Raw genomic sequence first — 14,192 nt, 5'->3', positions numbered from 1 at the left:
ACTAAGTATGTGCACACAGGAGTCCGTTAAATTTTCCTGTATGGGTTCAGCTCGGGTGTTCAGGCAGTCGGTCACCAAGTGTGTGATGCAGGCTCTCACCCCCCAGTCCTAGAGAGGCATGGGTGATTGGTGCAGGCACTGGACTCTGGCTGTGGTAGGGGATCACACGCTGAGTCAGGCAGGGGGCTGACGGCTGCCCCCGAGAGTCTGAAAGAAAAGCGTGTCCCTATTCTCTAGGGTGAGTAGGTGGGTGAGTTTTGCAGCTGGACTACGAGCACCCCACTCTGTTGGCTGTAAAGACTCCAGGGCACCACTTTTTCTTGGACTCCTGTAGCAGGTGACTAGGCGCTTTGGGTGCTACCACCAGTCCTCAAGCCCCTGCTGCAGATCGATAAAAGTGCCTACTTAAGGGGCAGGGCTGTTTCGAGGGTCACAAATCTGTCAGTTCACAGCTGAAGCAGTTGAAGTTAAACTTCAGATGTTTGCCCTGTTGTACTGTGGCAGTGAGGACTAACACTGTTGAGACAGGTCCCCACAAGTCTATACAGGGGTGTAAGGCACTCAGAGTGTGCGGACCCCTGGTTACTGTGCCCAGCAAAGGAGCTGTGCTGACCCTGTGTTCCTGGCCTAGGGGAGCCAGCAGCTTATTTGTTTCCTCTCGAAGGCCAGGAGAATGGGTCAGGGTGCATTTTGGGATCTACTTCTGGCCCAGCGGACTCCCGGCGCAGAGCGTGGAGGGAGGAGGTAAAAGGGGGAGAGATTTTTCCCTAATGGGCTTGTTTTTTTAAAATCCCCTCGAAAAGGTGCACGCATGTACTTATCTTAGCCTCTTGGGAGCTGCTCTTCACTGATTCAGAGTGTCCAAGCAGAATCTCTGCTGTCGGGTCTCTCTCGCTGTGGAAACTGCTTCCCGAGCACGCGCACAGCACAGCTGTTTGCCTGCTTCACCGCGGACTGGCATTGCTGCGGCGCTGCAGTTTCGCAGCCGCGGCTCTGGCCCTCCTCACCTCTTCCAAATGGTCTCCCTTTCCCGTATCACTCAGACTGATTTCTCATCCTTGCCTTGTTCAGGGCTCCCAGATATTCACATAGAATCAAATCACTTGTTTTTCCAGGTCTTTGTTGTAAGAGGGATATAGGAAGCATCTAACTACTCTGCCATGTTGACCACGCCTCCCAAAATACATAGTTTTTTAAAGTACTTGATAACTCTAGTATTCTAGAACTATGAAACACGTATGCCATATTGTTTTTAAATGCCATCAAACTAAAGTCAGACATAAATTTAGATGGAAAACCTGCATTTGAAATATTTCCTTATGGAATTTAACCATAAGAGATTCTGTGTTTTATGACAATTCAGCAGGGAAGAAGGTGATGATGGGCCATTCCTGCACATGGCTTGTGGGTCCAAGGTGCTGGAGGCTGAAATCCAGCCCAAATTCTGCTCCCAGAGCGGTGTACCCTGCTGCGGGGCTGCATCCACAGAGAATGGGCACCTTCCTTTAATTCACACAAGGGCACCTTACAGGCCAGGAGAAGAAAAAAGAAAGAAGAGAGGGAGGAAGGAAGGAAGAAATTAAAATCTTTCTTGACCCCACTTTCCTTTTCAGCCTCCACATTATTTCTTTCCCTCCCTCTAAAAATTTGTTTGGAGTCCCTAGCTGGTGCAAACTGGTAATGCGCTCCTCACCAAAAGTTTAGAGGCTAGAGTCCACTCAGAAGAACTCTAAAGAAAGTCCTGGCCATCAATGTCCTAAAAATCAGTCATCGAAAACCCTATGCAGCACAGTTCTACTCTGACACACATGGTGTCACCATGAGTCGGAGCTGACTAGACAGCAACTAGTTACTGGTTAAAGAGTTGTTTATTTTTACGGTCTCCATTTCTCTCCTCCCTCTCTCCACTGAACCGACTTCCATCCAGTTTTCACCCTCACCCTCCCCATCAAAACAGCTCCTGTCAAGGTCACCAATGACCTCCACGTTGTTAAATTAAATGGTCTTTCTTCTTCCATCTTCCTTCTGCTTGTTTTCTCAGCAGTACTTGACACTACTGATCACTTCTTCCTCCTTAAACTTCCTCTTTCTGTGGTTTCCAGGACTATTTTCCCTGGTTTTTCTCATAACTTGGTGGTAGGAAAAATCTCTTCTCCTTCTCAATCTCTTTTGTTGGTTCTTCCTCATGTCCATATTGAAAGATGTCAGGGCTGAAACCCTGGACCTTCTCTTTTCTGCCTACACTCATCCCTAGAGAATCTTACCTAGTCTCATGGTTTTAAACGCCACCCAACTACAGATGACTCTAAAATGTAGACTTTTTCCCTGGACCCTTCCCTTGGACTACAGACTTGTAGATCAACTATCTACTTGGCTCCTAGGCACCCAAAACTCAATGTCTCTAATATTCATTCCTAAACCTATTCATCTATAACTCTCTTCATCTCAGTAAATAGTAACTCCACTCTTCTAGTTGCTATGGCCAAAAAACGTTAGTGTCTTCCTTGATTCCTCTCTCTCATTCATGTATCACATCTAGTTCATCAGCAAATCTTGTCAGATTTACCTTCAAAATAAACTCAGAATTCAAGTGAACCATCTCTCACCACCCCACTGCCACCAGCCTGATCAAAGCCACCATCATTGCTCGCTGGATTATTGCCACAGCCTCCCGACTGGTGTTCTACTTCTCCACTTGCCTCCCTTCAGGTTATTCTCAGAGTGATCCTACTAAAACATAAGTCAGGTAGCACTCCTCTTCTCAAAACCCTCTACTGACTTCTCATCTCACTCAGAGGAAAAGGCAAAGGTCTTACTGTGACTTACAGGGTCCTGCAGGAGCTGCACAGACCTAAAGGCACAGACACAGATACACATACACAGACACACACATACACAGACACTCACACATACAGACACACATACACAGGCACACACATACACAGACACACATACATACAGACACACATACACAGACACACACATACACAGACACACATACATACAGACACACATACACGGGTACACACACAGACACACACAGACACACACACATACACAGACACACATACAGACACACATACACGGGTACACACACAGACACAGACACACAACATAAGCACACACACATACACAGACACATACAGACACACATACACAGACACACACACAGGCACACACATACACAGGCACACATACATACAGACACACATACACATACACACAGACACATACAGACACACATACACAGAAACACACATACACACACACATACAGACATACATGGGCACACACATACACAGACACACGCATACACACACACAGGCACACACACAGGCACACACAGGTACACACATACACAGACACACATACACGGGTACAGACATACACAGACACACACATACAGACACACATACATAGGCACACACAGACACATACAGACACACATACACGGGCACACACACACAGACACGCATACACAGACACATACACAGAAACACATACAAGGGCACACACACACACGGGTACACACATGGGCACACACATACACGGGCACATGCATACACAGACACACACAGACATATACACAGGTACACATACACATACATACACAGACACGTGGGCACACACATACACACACATACAGACACACATACACAGATGCAGAAATACAGATGAAAACACAGACACACATACCACAGACACACACATACACAGACACACACATACATGGGCACACACATCCTTACACAGACACACACAGATAGACACAGACACACACAGACACATATACACACAGATAAGACACATACACACACAGGCACACACATACACAGACACACACAGACATACACACATACAGACGCACATACACAGGCACACACAGACAGACACACACAGATCCACACATACTGCGCAAACACAGACACACAGACACAGACACGCATACACAGGCACACACAGACACAGACACACAGACACAGATCCACACATACAGACACACAATACACAGGCACACACAGACACAAGAACACACAAAGAGACAAAGACACACCCCATCACTGCTTTGTCCTCATCCCCAGCCCTCTCCGTCTCCCTCTCCCTCGCTCTGCCCCAGCCCCACGGGCCTCTCCACGTTGCTCAACCAGTCAGATGTGCTCCCACTGCTGGGAAACTCTGCCTGGAGACGTCCACATGACTGACCCCTCATTCCTTCAGGTCTTTACCCCAAAATCATCTTCTCAGGGGGGCTTCTCTGGCCACTGTAACTAAAATTCAAATTTCCCCTCCCTGGATTAATGTTTTTCTCCGTGGCACATATCATTATCTAATAGACTATTTTTCTTACCGTGTTCCTTGTTTTCTCTAGTAGAACGTAAACTGTATTCGGTCAGAGATTTGCTCTGTTTCATTCACCCTGCCCACGATGTTTAGAATGATGCCTGGAGCATCTTAGGCATTCAATAAATGTATTTTGAATTGGTTGAATGAATGGCCTACTGGGAGCAAACCTGAGTGAACTCTGTGGGGTTGTTTCAGCTTAGTTCATAGGCAGATGCTGCTCAACCTCTTAAACTGGCTTCACCAATCTCTTCAAATCCCCAGAAGTCAAGACACCCACCTGGCATTAGTTTCTTCCTGCCACCATTCCCGTAATGATTGCTCAGTCCTCTCAGGTTTCAGTGATGTTCACGACACCTTTCATGCCATCAGTCTCTAATTGCCTCTGTTTTCTTGGCCATTTCCTTCAAGGCACCTCCAGCAAGTTTTATGGCAGCTGGGGTTGCCTTCGAGGATATAGTAGAGGAAACGGAAGGCAAAAACCAGTGAGCAAGAAAACTTTCCTTTTAGCGTCCTCTGTTTTATTGTAGCACATAGTTTTTTAATTAGTGCCCGTAAAAACTTCACCAGAAAACATAATAATGTCAAAAGAAGGGGCATAGCAAACAACACACACTGCAAAACACCACCTATTCAGGATAACAAGATAGAAGGGTGCTCGCTGCCTAAGCATTTGTATTAAAGTCAGTTGTGCTCGCTGTTGGAGTCCATAGGGTGCAGATGGTTAACGCACTCGGCTGCTAACCTAAAGGTTGGAGGTTCAAGTCCACCCAGGGGCACCCTAAGAGAAAGTCCTGATGATCCACTTCTAAAAAATCAGTCATTGAAAACCCTCTGGAGCATACTTGGGGGACATCTATGTCAGTTGGCTCAACCCAGTTCATAAAGACAATGTTCTGTATCCTATTTTGGTGAGTAGCATCTGGGGTCTCAAGAGCTTGTGAGTGGCCATCTAAGATACAACTATTGGTCCCTTCCCATCCGGAGCAAAGGATAGTGAAGAAAACCAAAGACTTAAGGGAGCAGTTAGTCAAAAGGACTAAAAGACCACATGAACCACAGCCTACATGACCCTGAGACCAGAAGAACTAGATGGTGCCTGGCTACCACTACCGACCGCTCTGACTGTGATCACAAGAGAGCGTCCCAGACATAGCCAGAGAAAAACTGTAGAACGAAAAATCAAATTCACAAAAAAGACCAGACTAACTGGTCTGACAGAGACTGGAGGAACTCCCGAGACTATGGCCCTAAGACATCCTTTTGACCTGGAACTGCAGCCATTCCCAGAGACAACGTTTCAGCCAAACAATAGACAGGCCCATAAAATAAACATTAACACCCAGGAGGAACGTGTTCCTTACAGGAATCAATTATACAAGATCAAAAGGACAACATTTACTCAAAAGCAAGGATGAGAAGACAGGAAGGGGAAGAAAATCTGGACGAAAGGAAATGGGGAACCCAGGGCAGAAATGAGGACAGTGCTGACACATTGAGAAGAACGCAAACAATGTCATGAAGTACTTTAGGTACAAACTACCAAATGGGAAACTAATTTGCTCTGTAAACTTTCACCTAAAGCACAATAAAAAGTAAAAAAAGAAAACCCAGTTCTACTCTGACACACATGGAACTACCATGAGTCAAAGTCAACTCAACGGCAACTGTTTTTTTGTGTGTGTGCGTGCTAACTCTGGCTGGCTGAGAGCATATGACAGCATGCAGAGCATGGAGACTATAGATTTAACCGAGTACTCTGATGAACTGTTGTACACCCATATACTTTCATACGCACACACACCCCTATTTTAAGAAAACTGTTCCAGAGACAAACTATAATGAATCAGCACTGCTCAGGACACTCATAACAACATAGTGAACTTCAGTTCACCCACTGCGAGATCTAGTCACACCATGAGATTAAATAAGGAAACTAAGTACCCTGTTCACGGAGTCCTGGTAGCACAATGCTTCAGTGCTTGCCTGCTAACCAAAAGGTCGGAGGCTCAAACCCATCAGCCGCTGCGTGGGAGAAAAGACCTGGAGCTCTGCTCATGTAAGGATTACCTCCTAGGAAACTCTATGGGGCAGTTCTACTCTGTCCTTTAGGGTTCCTATGAGTCGGAATTGACTTGACAGCATACAACGACGACAAAAGTTCCCTATTCAAATACTTCTAATTATAAAAGCAATTCTACTGAAACAATAAAGATAAAAGCAAATTATCCAGAATTGTTTTAATTCATTGTGCGTGTGTGTGTGTGTCTATATTCTCAGTAGGTACTGGCTGAAAACTGTACACCAACTACAAAGAGCTGTCTTGGTAGAAGGCAACCTAGTACAAAGGAATCAGACTGGAGCCAAACTGGCTAAGTTCACACCCCACCTCCACCACTTTCTGGCTAAGTAGCCTAGAGAAGTTACTTGATCTCTCTGTGGTTCACTACGCTCATCTGCACAATGGGAATAAAAATAGTGCCTACTTCATAGGGTCATTGTTAAATGAGGGAAGCGCTTCGAATGGTGCCTGGTAGCTAACAGAAACTATGTAAGCGTTAATTGAATAAAAATCAGAGAAAGCCTAGGTTTTGAAAAAACAGTTGTTTGCTTATGGGTATGTTTTTGTAAGAACATACAGTTTTGACTCCTAAAGATATTAATTTTGAACTTCCAGTAATTTGTCTCATGAAGCCGGCCAGACTGCTGAGTAGTTTAGGAAGAAACTTCTCACTTGCTCTATTCCGAGGGACAGAGAGAGCCCAGAGTATCTTCATATCTTCATTTAATGACAGACACTAGACTGTTGTCCCTCTCCTCTCCCTTACACCCAGCAATACAGAAAGGTGAAGGCAGTGAAAATAATTTTCCACTTTTCCACCATTGTCTTCCACCTATCTCTCTTTTCAGTGCTCTTGACCCTCCTCCTTCTAGTCATTCTCCCCCTCCGCTTCCCACTTCTTCAGTTATTCCTTGTTGTGTGTCTTCCAGTGGTTTCCAACTCATAGCGACCCTACATGACAGATTAGAACGGCCCTATGGGGTTTCCCGCAAAGCGGCTGGTGGGTTCCACCAGCCAACCTTTTGGTTAGCAGCCCAGCACTTAACCATTGCACTACCCCCCAAAAAAAAAAACTCATTGCTGTTGCGTCGATTCCAACTCACAGCGATCCTGTAGGACAGAGTAGAACTGCCTCACAGGGTTTCCAAAGAGTGGCTGGTGGATTCAAACTGTTAGCAAACGTAGCTCGCCGTACCTCTTAACCATTGTGCCACCAGGGCTCCTTATTAGCTCTTAGCTACTGCCCCACCAGGGCTCCTCGTTAGCCCTACATCCTTATCATTTGCTCCTTCTCTCTCCTTGCATTTCTCTCACCCTTACTCTCTCTGTTGTGTAGTTTGTCCCGCATTATGAAAATTCACTTCTTAAATGTAACTGCCATCTAGCTCTATTTCTCACTTTGGCCGTGCTTCTCTTAAACAGCCCCCTGCCCCATTTGCTTTCCTCTGGACTAATCTCTCTGCCCTGCCTCCTCTTGGCACCAACCTCTTCTTTGTTGGTGCTCTCCTGTACGCTTTCTGTTGTTTCATGTTCAGATTTGCGGTACCATTCATCTTTATGTGTCAGTCTAACTCTGATTAACACTACTTCTTACGGAAAACGTAATTTTATAGCTTTAAAGAGGAGCAAGGAAATGAAAGAGTATGAGTGAACTCGTAATACCCATTACTTACTGAGCATCCACCATGTTCCAGGTCCTTTATACATGTTATTTGCAATCCTCACAATCACTCTGAAAGAAGCTACTGTTTATTTCCTTTTTCTAATTGAAGAACTGAAGTTCAGAGAGATTAGGTGGTCTTCCCAAGGCCACACAGGGCCAGAATTTTATCTCACGTCTACCCTGTACCCACCTCATCATCCTGTATCACAACTGGACTGAACTACAGTGCTTTAGCACGTGTTTCTAATAAATGCAAGTGAAAATAAGATCACACACAGAGGTTTCCCAAAGATCACCTCCATGGACTCCAGCACACACACACATGCACACACACACCAATTAAATGCAGCAAAGGATGGAGACCTATGACAGGAAGCGGCTGGCAAAGAAAGCAGTGAAGGCACGAAAGGCAAACTCTTGCTTGTCTTCTCTCCTTGCTGATTTTTCCTGTGATTGGGTTCATTAGAAATCATTGCCTCAGAGACTTCTAGAGTTGGAAGCGGTCTTGGCGGCCATGCAGAATAACTCCTTCATTTTACAAACGAGGGAGCTGCAACTTAAGAGAAATAAAATGACTTATCCAAAACATAGATTTCATTGCTGCCCAACCTGGGATGGGTAGGTTGAAGTAATACTCATCACCTGCTTATTGGCCAACAAAATGCACCCAGCACATCTTCAAGCCCTGAGAGGTCTAGCATCCCAGAGTGAGAGTCATTCCAGGCTGGGGTGGTATTCACCAAGACAGTTGTAAGCTGCTTGGGCCCACATCTTACCCCTGTAGGGGCTCCAGAGGAGTCTTGATGATCCACAGTTTCTTCAGAATTAGGAATGATTGTGTTTCAAATGAATATATGAAGAATAAATCCACAAGATACATGGCATCGACTTGTAACAGGCCACCTGGAACATTCTGACTCAGTACAGCCTAAACCCATTGCTGTCAAGTTGATTCCTACTCACAGTGACCCTATGTGGTACAGACTAGAATGGCTCCATAGGGTTTTCTTGGCTGTAATTTTTATGGAAGCAGATCGCCAGGCCTTTCTTCCATGGTGCTTCTGGGTGGGTTCGAACCAGCCCCCTCTAGGTTAGCAGTCGAGCACAAACTGTTTGTGCCACCCAGAGATAGCCTAAGAGGTTGTCAAATGCCAAAATAAGGAAATTGTTTACTTATCATATATATTTGAAACAGTGATGCAATGATAAGCATAAATGTTCATTTCATAACTACTCTTACCATTCTGCCCCTTTCATGCTAAGGAGATTATAAATAATCACAGAATTAGTGTACAGCATTAAGATAAAGCAAGAGTGTTAGGAAAAATGGAAGGAAAAAGTACACAGGTATGCTATCTTAATATTTTAGTATTGGCATTAATTTCTTCTTTAACATGGTGTGACAATCTTTGGCTTTGGGGAGTTGTTTTTTTCAGTTAATACCGTATTTAGAGGACTTCCCTGTTTCTTCCCAGCTGATTATCAGCGTGCCACCTCACTGGAATCTAGGAAGGAGCTAATGTATACTGAAACCAAATCTGATGCTTAGAAAATCCTTGAGCGGTTGAAAGGCACACCTGTGTTGTTTGGCAGGTGAATTGAATCTCAAGTAAAGAATTTCTGCAAATCTCCCGTTCAGTCAGCTAAACTGGTTTGCACGCCTATTGAACAATTCTGGTGCGGGGGGATCCTCCGTTTTTCCTTACTTGCCATAATAATGCCAAAGAAGTATCTTCCAGTGCTTATCTTAGCGGGTTACGTCTCAAATGTGGAAAAGTCCAGAATATATTTCAGGACATTAAATGTCTTCAGTTCAAGAGTGTGCTTTTTAGCTCAAGTAGGTACATGAGACTAAACGGGCAGCTCCTGTCCGGAGGTGAGATGAGAAGGCAGAGAGGGTCAGGAGCTGGCTGAATGGACATTGGAGATCAGGGGTGGAAAGGAGGAGTGTGCTGCCACAGTATAGGGAGAGCCATTAGGGTCACCTAACAATGTGTGTATAAATTTTCGTATGAGAGACTAACTTGAATTGTAAACTTTCACTTAAACTACAACAATAAAATTTTTAAAAAGTCTTCAGTTTAGTGTTATTAATTTATAGATATATTAGCAGTTTTCATGTTGGAAAGCACCAAATTATTGTTAATAAAGATGGTATTTTGGTTAATTTGGAGAAGGCAACTTTTTTTGCTGTGTTCATTTTTATATTTAAATTAAGAATCATTTGTTATGAGTAGTTATATAACAATTCCAGCGAACTGGATACTAAAGAAAACAAGGAAGCATTTATCAGTTGCAAGGTGCTCTCTGTAAATCCGTTTGCCGATTAACGGCAAAGGTGATTTTGGACTCTGTAATCTTAAAGTGAAATAGGCCATTTATCCATTACTTTTTAAAAAATCTTCTCTATTAGGTTTCTTTTCTTTTTCTGGGCGTTCTGATGCCAGATTATGTGGTACACTGTAACATCTTTAAGTTTCTTCTGACTAAACTGGTTTGAAAAACTTCAGATTCTAAAATAAATGCTTGCTTCATTCCATAATATTCTTTAGGTGTTAATGAAAGCTAACATTTTTCATTCTTTGATCAGGCACTTGCAAGGCTCTAAAATATAACCTACTACAGTAAATATGCAGTACATTCCAGAGAAGAACAGAAAAGAGTTTAGGGTTGTCTAACCTCATAGAAAGAAAAGTGACAAAGGATAAAAGTAAAATTAATCAAATCCACAGGCATGATGACCCTAGTCTGTTTTCCCGGGCACTGCCATTTAGATCTTAATTTATGTATTGTTTGTGGTATTTTCAACCTCTTTTAAGTTGAAATTGTGTGTTACAATCTCTACAGTCAAAGAATATCTCCTTTTTGGGGAAGTTTTTAACCGAGAAATGACTACTCTTTCTCTATATAATACACACCATCTGTTAAGCTAAATTAACTGTTTATACACACGTACAGGAACCTCGACTGCTCAGAGCCCAGGCTCCCAACCCGGCTGCACCTGAGAAGCGTAAGAAACACCACTCCAGGGCCCACCCGGGAGATTCTGATTTAACTGGTCTGCTGATGCAGTGGGTGGGGGCAGGGCAGGGGCGAGTCCTTCTTGGAGTTCCAAGTTGGAATTCAGAACTTGTTTCCTCTCGAAGTTATACTGCAACAATGAGCAGGATTTATGGACTTTTTAAAGTACAATAGGTAACCGAGCTACATCATATGTTAAACTTTTTGCGGCTAGTCTAAAACACCAACCCATTCTTCATATTTGTTTCTTTAAAAAAACAAAAAGGTGCCTTTGGTTCCAAACAATGGCATTTATAACACACCTGTTAATAAATTAGAAACCGCTTGAGTCCTAGGGGAGCCCTGGTGGCGCAGTGGTTAAGAGCTCGGCTGCTAACCAAAAACTCAGCAGCTCAAATCCACCAGCTGCTCCTTAGAAACCCTACGGGGCAGTTCTACTCTGTCCTATCGGGTTGCTATGAGTTGGAATCAACTTGATGGGAACGGGTCTTGACTCCAAAGGGTCACCATACTATGCTTTTTTGCGTGTGTCAAAATTAAAACAGGGTTTTGTCTTGTGAAAACAAAGAAATCATTAAGAAATATAATGAGTACCTTTCAGGAGCAAGACACAAGCAAATAAACTGTGAAAGAAGGCAGAAAATAAAGCACAAAACCAATAAAAAAACCGAACCTAACCTGTTGCCGTCGAGTCGATTCCAACTCACGTGACCCTGTAGGACAGAGTAGATCTGCCCCATAGGGTTTCCAAGGAGCAGCTGGGGGATTTGAACTGCCGACCTCTTGGTTAGCAGCCGTAGTTCTTAACCACTGTGCCACCAGGGTTTCCACAAAACCAATATTTGAGCAAATTTTAATTTTGGGAAACTACATGAGGAACGTCATGGTTAATGATTTTCTGTGTTTTCTGAACAGTAAACTGGACCAGAAATAGGCAGATCATTCAGAAGGGGATGTGGCATAGAAAATAATAGTGGAAACATGCTGGAGGGCAAGAAATCAGATGAGAAAAGCACTTTAAAGAGGCGAATCATAGGGAGAAGAGAGGACACTTTGTAGCCGATCCTCAAAGGTGACTGGTTTGAACAGCAGGGAAGATGAGAAGAAGGAAGAGGTTAGGTCAGCACTTTCCCAACTTTGTTTTTAGGTTTTGACTTACCAGTGAACCTGACAGGACACACCAGGACAAGTCGGGACCAAGAGCAGACCCGGAGTGACACATCGCCATGTCTGCCGTGCAGACCAGGCGGTGGACGAGCAGGCACAGACATACCGCCCAGGGGCTGTCACTCAGCCCAGAGAGAGGGCTTGCCTGTGTGGTCTCAGAGCGCAGAATTACTGACATTTGGGGGGAAGTTAAAGCGAGACAGATTTGGACTCAGTATAAAGAAACACTTTCCAAAAGGGCTGCCCAATAAATTAATAACTGAAACAGATACCTTGCCATATGCTGAACCTGCATGGTAGGGCTTGGGCCGCATATAATCTTTAGATGTGGACAGGCTAATTGTGTTGAGGATGAAGCTTGTCTTAAGGATCTCTGACGGTCTTTCCAAATCCAAGCTTTTTATGATTCTAAAGCCCGATCTCCTCTCTCCTCCATGAGAAAACAAAAAAAGAAAAAAACCAAACCTGTTGCCATCCAGTCCATTCCACCTCATGGCCACCCCATGTGTTTCAGAGTAGAACTGCATGCCTTCAGAAGTAGATTGCCAGGCCTTTCTTCCCAGGTGCAGCTGGATGGATTTGAGCTGCCAACCTTTCAGTTAGTTTTCGTTGTTAGGTGCTGTTCAGTCGGTTCCGACTCATAGCGGCCCTACAGGACAGAGCAGAATTGCCCCATCAGGCTTCCAAAGAGCAGCTGATAGAGCTGAACCGCCGACCTTTTGGTTAGCAGCCGAACTCTTAACCACAATACCACCAGGGCGCAGCTGAGTGCAAACCCAGGGGCGTTCTCTCCTCCAGAGTCACCTTGAATTTCACTCCACTCATCTGGTAAAAAAAAAAAAAAAAAAAAAGAGGAATTTAGAAACTCTTCACAATGCATCAAACTGTCTCTGCATACAGATTGTAAAACAAAGGGTTAGCAGCTAGCTTTATTTTGGAAGACTGATTTATAGGGTTTAGACTTTTGGTTGCTTCTGGCAAGAAGTGAATCCTGAAAGCTCATACAAAGAAGTGAAAGAGCTTTAAGTGGACAAATAGAAACCCCATGACGCCAGTGTCTGTGCTCTCTCATATGTGCCCAGATTTGTGACGGTGGCCGGCAGTACCCCCAGATCTCTGCAGTTACCTTCAGATAGCAATGAAGGAATGAACGAATGAATGAGTTTATTCCTCAATTAGGCACAAAAGCAGAGATAGTTAATAAGCTAAAACAAGATAGCAAAATTTCCAATGTGACAGAACCACCACTTCATAGAATAGACTCACAACTGGAGCTAGGAGGGAGCTACAGGGGGGAAAAATGTCTTAAATGTATGCCATTCGCTTAAGCAGGCCAGCATTCTTGCTCAAATATTCAAGTTCAAGATTGTAATGAAGGCTCTGATGGAGTCTGTGCTCTCCATTACGCAGCTGAGTTGAGGTCTGTGCCCGCAGCACTTTACCTTTACTTTGCGCATACCACAAGGCCAAAAAGAGCTGCAGAGCTTTGAGGACAAGGCCGGTTGCCCAAACCTGCATAGTGAACCCCAAACAGGGTCACCAAAACAAGCGTGACACGAAAACCTTTCACGTTCAGCAAACCGAGGGCTGCGTTACCAGACCGTGTCCTTTCAGAGCACACAAAAGCCTTTTACAAGCTACTCTGGAAGCCAAACTATTTGCCATGAGTAGGGCTGGGGGTGCGGGTGGAGTGAGAGCTGGGGGCGGGGGGATGTGCAGCAGGTTGTCCACATCCGGCTGTCAGTCGGTCCCTGCGCCGCTCCAAATCAGACAGCCATTCTCCGCGGTGACTCAGACCCGGAGATGCGGGGGGCGTGGGGCAAAAGGGCGCGCCGACCTGCGTTCCTCCTGGCTGCGGGCGCTGGGCCAGCTCGTGCGCAGCAGCGGAGGCAGCGCCCCCCGAGCCCTCCCTGCCCACGCGGGCTTGTCCGCGGGGCG

At 44.8% G+C, this 14,192-nt stretch overlaps 1 protein-coding gene across 2 annotated transcripts in view; it reads left to right on the top strand.

Annotated features, from left to right (window-relative positions):
* Nucleotides 1-14,192, top strand: part of CLDN10 (claudin 10) — a 165,776-nt gene that overhangs the window by 122,386 nt on the left and 29,198 nt on the right. The gene's annotated exons all lie outside the window — the stretch shown is intronic.

This window comes from Trichechus manatus, unplaced genomic scaffold (assembly GCF_000243295.1).
Source record: "Trichechus manatus latirostris isolate Lorelei unplaced genomic scaffold, TriManLat1.0 scaffold00013, whole genome shotgun sequence".
NCBI lineage: Eukaryota > Metazoa > Chordata > Mammalia > Sirenia > Trichechidae > Trichechus > Trichechus manatus.
Note: the sequence above shows the minus strand (reverse complement) of the source record. Positions and strands in the feature narration are given on the sequence as shown.